Source organism: Bombina bombina, chromosome 7 (assembly GCF_027579735.1).
Source record: "Bombina bombina isolate aBomBom1 chromosome 7, aBomBom1.pri, whole genome shotgun sequence".
NCBI classification, from domain to species: Eukaryota; Metazoa; Chordata; class Amphibia; order Anura; family Bombinatoridae; genus Bombina; species Bombina bombina.
Window position 1 is genome coordinate 217536044 of NC_069505.1, and position 12584 is coordinate 217548627.

A 12584-nucleotide genomic window follows, 5' to 3' on the forward strand; every position below is an offset into this window, starting at 1 on the left:
GTGTAGGCATTCTGAGGGAGTTAGCCGTACATTTCAGGGGGAATAACCTGTACTTTAAATAGGATACATCGCCAGCAGTGCGATATATTCCAATCTCTCAAGAACAGGTTGAGAGTAGGTTGTCAGCCATGTTTGTCTTGCCACCTTTTCAGTGGTGAGACTTTACAGTGTGAGGCAGTAAATGTAGGTTTAGGGAAAGTAAGGTCACACAGGCATTATTTGAAGTGTTCCTACACAGAAACCGTGTTTGGTTTCAGTGAGCGCACTGTCTGTAGGAACACTTCAAATAAGACCCCCTGCCCACTGAAAGTGCCGAAAAGTGTGGATGTCAGCTATGTTTAGCTGACGTAGCGCTCCATATTATATCCTATGGAAGGCACATAGCCACTCATGGCACTTTGTGGGTCCGTCCTTTTTTTTTATAACATATCGACAGACTGACAGACTATGAGGTCAGAAAGGAAGTTTCTCGTTGGTCCAGGGCCAGACTGGGACCAAAAAAATGCCCGGGCATTTTAGGGCAAAAAGGCCCACTCCCCCCCCCACCGCTCACCATTTCTTATTCACATACATGCAGGCACATAATACACACAGCATTCACATACATGCAGACACACACCCACATCCTTAGAGCACACACACATCTCCCTGCAGGTCCATTTATGCCAGTTAGATAATTATATTCTTAATAATTTTAATATAGCTGGCGGCGGGGTAGGAGCTCACATTAGGGGGTAGGTAATGTAGATGGCGGCGGTGTAAGGGGCTCACATTAGGGGGTAGGCAATGTAGGTGGCGGCGGTATAGGGGCTCACATTAGGGGGTTATACATTTAATGTAGGTGGCGGCGGGGTCCGGGAGCGGCGGTTTAGGGGTTAAATACTTTATTAGGGATTGCGGCGAGGGACCGCGGTTGACAGGTAGATAGACATTGCGCATGAGTTAGGTGTTAGGTTTTATTTAGCAGTTTGCGGTTGACAGGTAGATAGACATTGCGCATGCTTTAGGTGTTAGGCTTTATTTAGCAGCTAGTTTAGGGAGTTACGGGGCTCCAATAGACAGCGTAAAGCTTACTACGCCTACAATTTGTGGCGAAGTGAAAATGGAGTAGAATTTCTCCATTTTCGCCACGTAAGTCCTTGCGCTGTATATTGGATACCAAACTGCGCTGGTTTGGTATACCTGTCTATGGCCCAAAAAACTACTGCCAAAGGCAGAAATATACAAGCGTAACTTCTAGGTTACGCCGTATATGTGATACCAAACCAGCGCAAAATTTGGCGTTGCCGGCTTTTGCGGGCGACGCTGCATATCGGATTGAGGCCCTGATGCGTTCATCTAGCTCCCAGTAGTGCATAGCTGCTTCTTCAACAAAGAGAAGGAAGCAAACTGGATATAAGAAGTAAACTGGAAAGTTATTTTAAATTGTATTTTCTACCTGAATCATAAAAAAAAAACCTTGGTTTCATGTCCCTTTAAGCAATAGGGTTAAATAAGTGAAAACAATAAAATTCAGCCTTTTAATAACCAGTGTGCAAAAGCAAACAACTTGGTTATATAAGTATTCCCGCTCATATAATACAATCATTAATGATGAGAAAGATGTTAACTCTTTTGTTGTGAAAATCTTTCTATCCAAATTTTTCTGTTTACTGATTTAGCTTTGTAAAGTTATTTGCGTTCCTGCACAGCTGAAGCATGGAGTGAATTTATTTACTTTGGAGGAAATAGAGCCTCATGCCTTGAAATTTATTGTGTTCTCCATATATCAAACACAGCGGTTTGTTAGCTTATTGTAACTCAGAGAACATTGGATTTTTTTCTATTTTTTTTTTATATATGGGGTTTGATTCAGATTTGAAAGTACTTTTCTACAAACTAATACACAGTTTGTTAAATAGCTTATAAATAAATAAAAAAACACAACTACAAACAAGCATAATTTGAAGATGAATGTAAACAGAAAAGGTAATAATTTAACACATGATTGTCCAAACTATGGTCCATTGGCCACATTTTACCTTCTGGAGATATTTTTTGGCCCTAGAAAATAGCCGTGAAGAAAACAAGTCAGTTATTTGTATCAATATGGCACATTTCAGTAGTAGGAACAGTTCAATTAAATTCCTTAGCATTAATTAAATTACGATCTAATTTTCAAGTAAAATATAATTACTACCTAACTTTATTTTGAGGCATTGGGGTAGATTTATTCAAGGGTGAGCAGACATGATTTGCTGTAGCGAATCATATCGGCTCGACAGCGCTAAATGCCGACAGCATATGCTGTCGGCATTTATCATTGCACAAGAATTTCTGGGGAAATGCTTGTGCAATGCTGTCCCCTGCTCACTGGCAGCCAATCGGCCGCTGGCAGGGGCCTTCAGTCATCCCGATCGTATTGTATCGGGATGATTTCCTAAAAGGTGGCGGAGCTGAAACGATGGGGCTCTGAAGCAACATGCGCTGCTTAATAAATGGCCCATTATTTTAAACATGGATGTGGCTTTAAGGTAATGTGGACACGGGGCAATGCCGCCATTAGCAATTAGCTATCCTTCTTGAAACATGCATGGGCACAATTAAAATTTGAGTAAAAATATCTTTGCAATAGTCTTCCATTAGCAAAAATACTTCTAGTAAAACTCATTAATGTTTTTCAGCAGCGTACGCAGATATGCTGTGAAGGCACCAATATTCAAACACCCTGCCTGCTTGCATCTGTGAAGACTTCATTTGTGCCATACAATACATGCTTACACTCTAAAAAAGCTGTGGTGTTTAAATGATGGTGCATAGTCCTCCACAGCATATGTGCATATGTTGCTGGAAAAACAGTAATAACTTTTACTAGAAGCATTTCTGTTAATAGAAGCATATTGCAAAAATTATTCAATTTAAAAATGTTTTTGTCCTGTCTATCCCTTTAAAGTGTACTAAGGTACACATTAACGCAATATGGTAAACATGGCTGTTCACCTTAGGGTATTATTATACTTTATTTAAAAAGCACCAACATATTCTGCAGCAGTGCCCATGGGTACATTTTATATAAGTAAAACAAGGATACAAAACTTGTAAAGAGACTAAACTAAATTTGACAAGCAAATACTGAAGGAATTGAGAGCCCCATTCCTATGGGAATTTATCATCTACAAGGGTGGGAAACAAAAAATGAGGACTGCAAGGGTGAGAATGATGTTAATACAGAGTTAGATGAGAGTAATTGTTAGGAAAGTGGAATTCATTCTGACTAAGGCGGTAGGCTTCACTGAACAAAAATGGCTTTAGGAAGCGTTTAAAAGAAGGAAAATTAGGGGAAAGTTTGACAGCATGAGGAAAAGTATTCCAGTGGGTTGGTGCTGCACGAGAGAAGTCTTGTAGTCTGGCATGGGAAGAAGTGATGATAGAAGATGCAAGGAGCAGGTCATTGTTGGACATTAGAGGGCAGGTTGGAGTAAATTTGTTGATTAGTGATGATAGGTAGTGGGGGTGTTGTTGATGAGGGCTTTGTAGGTCAGGGTGAGAATTTTTTTATTGAATTCTGCTGTGAATGGGGAGCCAGTGAAGGGACTTGCAGAGAGGTGCAGCAGATACAGAGCGTCGGGAAAGGTGGATTAGCTTGGCAAATTACAAGAGAGTAGATTAGTTGCTTTATAGTGTCAGCTCTCAGAAACGTTCGAATTTTGGAAATATTGCATATGCGGTTGTAGCAGGATAAATAGAGTGATTGGATGTGGGAACAGATTGGAGTCAAGTGTGACTCTGAGGCAGCAGACTTGGTTTGATGAGGAGATATGCCATCAACAGTGATAGAAAAATCAGAAATCTAGAGCTACAGGTGGGGAATAGAAGGAGCTCAGTCTTGGACATGATAATCTTTAGGTGGTGAGAGACCACCCAGGAAGAAATGTTAGATAAGCAGTCGGTTATGTTAGAAATGACAGAGGGAGAGAGAACAGGGGTGGAAAGGTAGATCTGAGTGTCATCAGCATAGAGGTGATATTTGAGGCCATAGTATAAATGGAGAAGAGTAGAGGACCCAAGACCAAACCTTTACACAGAAAAGTACTTACAAAGATTAGTGGATCTAAAACAAAGCAGTGTCACAGAGGCCGAGAGAGTTGGGGGTCTGTAAGAGGAGGGGCTGGTCAACTATGTCAAAGGCAGCTGAGAGGTCAAATAAATTAAGTAGTGGCCATTACTTTTAGCAGAAAGAAGATTGTTAGTAACCTTGGTGAGGGCAGTCTCAGTTGATGCCTGGGGTCAAAAGCCAGATTGCAGGGGGTCAAGCAGGGGGTTGAAGGACAGTAAGTGGGTTAGTCGATCATAAACTAGTTTTTCCAGAAGTTTTAATGTTAGTGGAAGCAGTGATATGGGCCAGTAATTTGCAGGAGAATTAGGGTCAAAGGACTTTTTTTGAGTATGGGAATGACCTTTCCATTTGTGAAAGAAAATGGGAATGAACCGGTAGAAATGGATAGGTTGAGTGAGGGTGGAAGACAGAGAAGGTATTAGATGGGAAGGGATAGGATCAAGCGAGCAGTTAGTGAGGTGTGAGGAAGACAGCAAGGAACAAACTTCATTCTCGGTTGCTGGGGGGAAGATGCAGAGAGTGGCAGAGAGGGTTACTGGAGCTGGAGTAAAAAAAAAAAAAAAAAAAGGTTACAGTCACTATCAAAAAATTAAAATTAATTACAGAAAACTTGTTTTTGATGAGTTAATGAATGAGTTAATCATGAAATATGTAAACATTGGTATAAAACATACCCTTAGATATGATTATTGTAATACAGTATAATAAATTAACTAATGAAATAATAAGTTAATTTATTATATTAGAATAATCATATCAGAGAGTATGTTTTATACCATTTACATATTGTATGTAAGATCTTAAAAGGTATTTGTGGTCATAAACTATACTGTTCTGCATTAATTGATCAGTTTATTTATTAACATGCTGTATACTTAATTGTTTGTTTAGAGCTAAAACTATTTTAAAAAATAAAGAAGGCAAAACTTGCTTCTGTAAGCAATGAGTGACTGTATGTAACACACAAAGGCTGCTAATAAACTAGCTTATCAAATATGATTGTAAGTTCCCACGGGAATAGGGCCCTCAATTTCCCCTGTATATGTCTGTAAAATTTTGTGTCTTATCGTATTGTTTCTCCACTGTACTGTTATCCTTGTACCCATGGGCAGCGCTGCGGAATCTGTCGGCGCTTTATAAATAAAGTATAATAATAATAACAGTTCTTTCTATACAGAATACTAGTATGTAGTGATTTGCTATTTGTATTCATTCCATAAATTACATTCAATATAAAAACTTAGACTCATGCCTACTATATACCTTCTAACATTTCACTGTTGTGATTAAGGACCAAGCGTTTGGTGTGGGGTACATACGGCTAGATTTAGAGTTTTGTCAGTAACGACCCGCGTAGCTAACGCTGGCTTTTTTCTGGCCGCACCTTTTAAATAACTCTGGTATTGAGAGTCCACAGAATGGCTGCGTTAGGCTCCAAAAAAGGAGCGTAGAGCATATTTAACGCAACTTCAACTCTCGATACCAGAGTTGCTTACGGACGCGGCCAGCTTCAAAAACGTGCTCGTGCACGATTCCCCCATAGGAAACAATGGGGCTGTTTGAGCTGAAAAAAAAACCTAACACCTGCAAAAAAGCCGCGTTCAGCTCCTAACGCAGCCCCATTGTTTGCTATGGGGAAACACTTCCTACGTCTGCACCTAACACTCTAACATGTACCCCGAGTCTAAACACCCCTAACATTACACTTATTAACCCCTAATCTGCCGCCCCCGCTATCGCTGACCCCTGCATATTATTATTAACCCCTAATCTGCCGCTCCGTAAACCGCCGCTACTTACATTATCCCTATGTACCCCTAATCTGCTGCCCTAACATCGCCAACCCCTATATTATATTTATTAACCCCTAATCTGCCCCCCACAACGTCGCCTCCACCTAACTACACTTATTAACCCCTAATCTGCCGAGCGGACTGCACCGCTATTATAATAAAGTTATTAACCCCTAATCCGCCTCACTAACCCTATAATAAATAGTATTAACCCCTAATCTGCCCTCCCTAACATCGCCGACACCTAACTTCAAACATTAACCCCTAATCTGCCGACTGGAGCTCACCGCTATTCTAATAAATGTATTAACCCCTAAAGCTAAGTCTAACCCTAAATTAAATATAATTTAAATCTAACGAAATTAATTAACTCTTATTAAATAAATTATTCCTATTTAAAGCTAAATACTTACCTGTAAAATAAACCCTAATATAGCTACAATATAAATTATAATTATATTATAGCTATTTTAGGATTTATATTTATTTTACAGGTAACTTTGTATTTATTTTAACCAGGTACAATAGCTATTAAATAGTTAAGAACTATTTAATAGCTAAAATAGTTAAAATAATTACAAAATTACCTGTAAAATAAATCCTAACCTAAGTTACAATTAAACCTAACACTACACTATCAATAAATAAATTAAATACAATACCTACAATTATCTACAATTAAACCTAACACTACACTATCAATAAATGAATTAAATACAATATCTACAAATAAATACAATTAAATAAGCTAACTAAAGTACAAAAAATAAAAAAGAACTAAGTTACAAAAAATAAAAAAATATTTACAAACATTAGAAAAATATTACAACAATTTTAAACTAATTACACCTACTCTAAGCCCCCTAATAAAATAACAAAGCCCCCAAAATAAAAAAAATGCCCTACCCTATTCTAAATTACAAAAGTTCAAATCTCTTTTACCTTACCAGCCCTGAACAGGGCCCTTTGCGGGGCATGCCCCAAAGAATTCAGCTCTTTTGCCTGTAAAAAAAACACATACAATACCCCCCCCAACATTACAACCCACCACCCAAATACCCCTAATCTAAACCAAACCCCCCTTAAATAAACCTAACACTAAGTCCCTGAAGATGTTCAGGGGCTTAGTGTTAGGTCGGCAGATTAGGGGTTAAAAAAATTTAATAGAGTGGCGGTGATGTGGGGGGACCTCGGTTTAGGGGTACATAGGTAGTTTATGGATGTTAGTGTACTTTAGAGCACAGTAGTTAAGAGCTTTATCAACCGGCGTTAGCCCAGAAAGCTCTTAACTACTGACTTTTTTCTGCGGCTGGAGTTTTGTCGTTAGATTTCTAACGCTCACTTCAGACACAACTTTAAATACCGGAGTTAGAAAGATCCCATTGAAAAGATAGGATACGCAATTGACGTAAGGGGATCTGCGGTATGGAAAAATCGCGGCTGAAAAGTGAGCATTAGACCCTTTCCTGACTGACTACAAATACCGGCGGTAGCCTAAAACCAGCGTTAGGAGCCTCTAACGCTGGTTTTCACAGCTACCGCCAAACTCCAAATCTAGGCCATAGTGTGGTAGGTCATTGTTTCTCAATTCTGCTCATCAGGGCACACTAACAGACCACATTTTCATGATATCTGAACTGGAGCACAGGTGAAATAATCAGTAAGCATGGTTATTAAACTGCTCTCACCCAAGATAATCCTGAAAATCTGGTCTGTTAGTGGATATTGAGTACTGGAATTGAGAAGCACTGCTGTAGGAGAGACTAAACAATCTGGTCTAGGCAAAATTTGGGTATTCCTGAAGCCCTGCACACCCATTATGTCAGCTGTATGCCCACAGTTCTTAAACCAGAACCTATTTACCGATATTACTATAGCAGCTACATATAAACATGAGACCCAAACCTTACCCCGTTAAAACCATTTATAAAAACCAACCCCTGCAGATTCGTGGCCGCAGATTCGTGGCCAATCGGCCGCTAGCAGAGGTGTCAATCAACCCGATCGTATGCCTCAGAGGCAGCAGATGAGTTAAGGAGCAGCGGTCTTAAGACCGCTGCTTCTTAACGCCTGTTTCCAGCTAGCCTAAAGTCTCGTGCGGAAACAGGGGTATTTGGCCCCATTTGGGCAATGATAAATCTGCCCCCAGGGGTTTTCAAGATTTTCAGATTTTGAGGATATCTGAACTGGAGCACAGGTGAAATAATCAGCTGATTAGTAAACACAGTTACTTTACCTGCTCTCATCCAAGGTAATCCTGAAAAACTGGCCTGTTGGGGAGGCCTCAGGAGAGGTTTAACCCCGGATCTAGATCTATCTTCTCAGGCAAATATTATGAAAACATTGGTGTTGTAATTGCAACAAATCTACAGATTTAGCTACCCGACATCCTGAAAGAGAAATACATTTGTTTAAAAATCCTTTGCCATAGGTTGCTGGTCTCGCATTTCATTTTTATTCTTATCTGCTGTAATTATTTTATTATGATAATGATATTTTTATAGTATTCTATATTTTAAAGCTAATCAAATTCTCTGTAAATGAAAATAAGTTTAATAACAATTGCCTATTTTAATCAAAACTGATGAAGCAAAAACCATTGTTAAAAATGATTTTTTTATATTCAGTATATTTATCTATTTTCCGCACACAGCAGGTGTTGAGAGGGAACTTATAGGCACTCAAATAACTTACCAACAATTTGTGTAATGATGATTATATCTTCAAGAGGTGAAATGATTATGACAATCCTGAGATTTTACCACACATTGTTATAGAGCAATAACTTCAATTATTATTTTTGTTTGCAGAATCTAGATCCAATTCTAATTGCAATGGTAATAATAATGATTCTCTCTCTCGTTAACCACACACATTAAAGTCAAATTGAAATGTTTCCAAGACAAATTTTGTGAACATCATATTTACAGATATGTATATCATTATTGATTAAAAAAAAGGGTGACAAGGTTTGACAGGATTTTTTTTCTTTTTAGAAACTGGTTCAATTGCTTTTAATCAATAATGCTTTTAATTAAGGCTGTGACACGCTGCAAGTGATGTGGCGCGCAGCCTGTTGATGCGGCTGTGCACGCTCATTGTGTCCTGCCTTTTAATCTCTGTGCGATCAGCCGCATCTGGTTACATAGCTGGTCACTCAGAGTTGAAATATTTGAACTTCAGAAGCGATATGACGTGGCACGAAGCAACTGCTTCGCCTCGCACTGCATTGTTTGCAGTGTGTCACAGCCTAAATCTAAAAGGCACAGAAAATTGACAGGAATTTTTTTCCTTGTCATTTGTCCTTGTAGGAGCTCAGTTCAGACCCTAACTGTTGGACATTTGTTTGTTTTTTTTAGCTGCCATCAAAATCTGTATCTTTAACCAGCCATGTTCCTAGTAACATTTTATGGATAAACAGCTATAAAAAAACAAATAGCTAATTTCACCAATAAGTCAGGAAATATCAATTAGCGCACAAGCAAAATTGCTTGAATTTGTAGTGCGCCCCATAGAAGACTATAGAGAAAGGTAGTTAGTGCAACCACGCTATCAGTCCTCCAAATGAAAGCTGGCCTGAGGCTTGAGCTAAAACTTTTTACTTTCGATTTGTAATATGAGCGCAAACAAAGGAGCCCTATTGATTTAACTTGAGCGGTGTTAGCAGTAAAGAGCTCTAATATTTTTGCACTTCACTTGTAATCTAGCCCTCTTTCTCCCTCTCTTTCTCTCACACTCTCTCTCTCTCTCTCTCTCTCTCTCTCTATATATATATATATATATATATATATATATACTGTAAATATATAAGCCAAGAGACAGGTGCACTCTCACAAACAGTTCATCACATGCCAGGGTGCTAGAATATGAGTAAGATATGGCAAGTAGGAGACAGCACTCTCTGGTCTTAATAATAAGAAGTGGATTTATTAAGTAACGTTTCGGGGAATACTCCCCTTCCTCAGACCAATGTTACATACAGTGAATCAAACCTATATACCATCACATAAGACCCTCCCCCTGTAAAAGAAACGCCAAAAACTTGTGCCAGGGCAACCAGTCCTTGGTAAACAAACCCAGTGTCAATAATACAGTAAAGGTGAAAGTATATATACATAAAAACACTCACAACTAAAATCAATGTATGTACAAATTGTCATCTATACAGTGTACAGCGGATGTATCATGTGCAAGTTATGGGTACAGGTTCTGCAGGTTCCTAAGTATACCGTAATCAGGGAACATACAGTTGGCAGCCATAAAATGCATACTAGGCCTGTTAAGAATATTGATGCACCCACAAGCATGGGGTTACACACCACAGTATAATGTAACAACAAACATTTTTATGTACTGCATTAATAAGACAATTCTGTCTAGCTTATAAGCATATATACCCTCAAAGACACTGATCAGAACAAGACTCCCCACAGTTATTACCATAACACCCTAATCTGTGCATAGCGCGTTAAAACATAGGGCTCACATAAATACAACCTAAGAGCAATCTGGGGTAGTATAGCATTCAACATGATTATATATAATTATATACAAATTACTCACATTCAAGCCACTGTCCATATTGTCCGCAATGATCATAATAGCATAGAAATGTTAGGACAAGGAGGTGATCAGTGCATAGCGGGGGTCATCGGAGATAAAGCATTGCACACCAAGATAGTCACAACTCTATTGGATTAACCTATTACAGACTGGGGGGCGCAAGGCCACTAAATCTCCTGTTGCGGTCCTACCAGTCTGTGCATGCATATTGCGCAGCAAGACCTGCCCACGGTGCAAGTACTCAGCCATCTGATAGGCAGTGGTGGACGAGCCCCTATGGGGACCAAAACAAATAAAACAACAAGTATTGGCGCACATCCAAACACTTAAGTCCAGATGTTTATAACATATTTATATATGCTGCAAAACATATTTTTGCTTGCTAAATATTCTTAAAATTGTTAAAATAAAATTGTGATCATTGTCACGCAATATTATTAACATATATTTATGCTGCAAACAATTTTGCCTGTATGCTTTTAAATTTTTAAATAAAGTTGGGATCTTAGTCACAAAATATGGCCATATTCTGCTAAGCCAGTCACCACTTACAATGTGTCCCAAAATAGGGTGGTCCTAACACTAATCAGTTTAACTTTGCTAGGGTGAATCATTCGATTCTAATATTCAAATACAGAATTCCAACACTGCAGTACTATGCCTCAAACCATGACTGAACAGAATGAAACTCCCTAGCTTTATATATACAGTATATACCACAATCACATTGTCTGGAACACACCTAGGCAGGGTGGTGTGCTTTACCCAAAGGGATATGGTCAGTTCCCTATTTAAGAAATATAACAACAAGGGGGTTTGGTTAAGCACATCCCATTAGTGGGCTACCACAGCCCTGATCTGGCCCTGCTATTGCACTGTAGAGGAGTCTGGCGACAATGTAATATTGTTCTCTGCTGAGACATTGTATTTGTTTACATTGTATTTATTTGCATGTATCTATTTATACAATCTGTATTCCCCTTTGTGCTTGAGTATATGATGGTTTAGGTCATGTAATGTCTGTGCATGTATATGGCACTCTGCACGGTCCCCACGGAAGTTGCGTAGTGCATGTAAGGCCTATCGGAATCGAAATGTTATAGTACCGGTATGGCCATATTGCCCTATATCGGCCCATCTTTTGATTTAATGATCTAGTGGCCGGACACAATGTAACCCTGCTCATGTGTATAGTTATGACTATATGTTTTGGTCCCCATAGGGGCTCGCCCACCTCTGCCTATCAGATGGCTGAGTACTTGCACCGTGGGTGGGTCTTGCTGCGCGATACGCATGCGCAGACTGGTAGGGCCACAACAGGAGATTTAGTGGCCCTGCGCCCCCCCGGTCTGTAATAGGTTACTTCAATAGAGTTGTGACTATCTCGGTGTGCAATGCTTTAGCTCCGATGACCCCTACTATACACTGATTACCTCCTTGCCCTAACATTTCTATGCTATTATGATCATCACGGACATTATGGACAGTGGCTCGAATGTGAGTAATTTGAATATAATTATATATAATCATGTTGAATGCTATACTACCCCGGATTGCTCTTAGGTTGTATCTATGTGAGCCCTATGTTTTAATGCACTATGCACAGATTAGGGTGTTATGGTAATGACTGTGGGGAGTCTTGTTCTGATCAGTGTCTTTGAGGGTATATATGCTTATAAGCTAGACAGAATTGTCTTATTAATGCAGTACATAAAAATGTTTGTTGTTACATTATACTGTGGTGTGTAACCCCATGCTTGTGGGTGCATCAATATTCTTAACAGGCCTAGTATGCATTTTTTGGCTGCCAGCTGTATGTGCCCTGATTAGGGTATACTTAGGAACCTGCAGAACCTGTCCCCATAACTCGCACATGATACATCCACTGTACAATGTATAGATGACAATTTGTACATACATTGATTTTAGTTGTGGGTGTTTTTTGGGAATATATGCTTTCACTTTTACTGTATTATTGACACTGGGTTTGTTTACCAAGGACTGGTTGCCCTTTTCACAGGGAGAGGGTCTTATGTGATGGTATATATGTTTGAGTCGCTGTATGTATCATTGGTCTGAGGAAGGGGAGTATTCCCCGAAACGTCACTTAATAAATCCACTTCTTATTACTA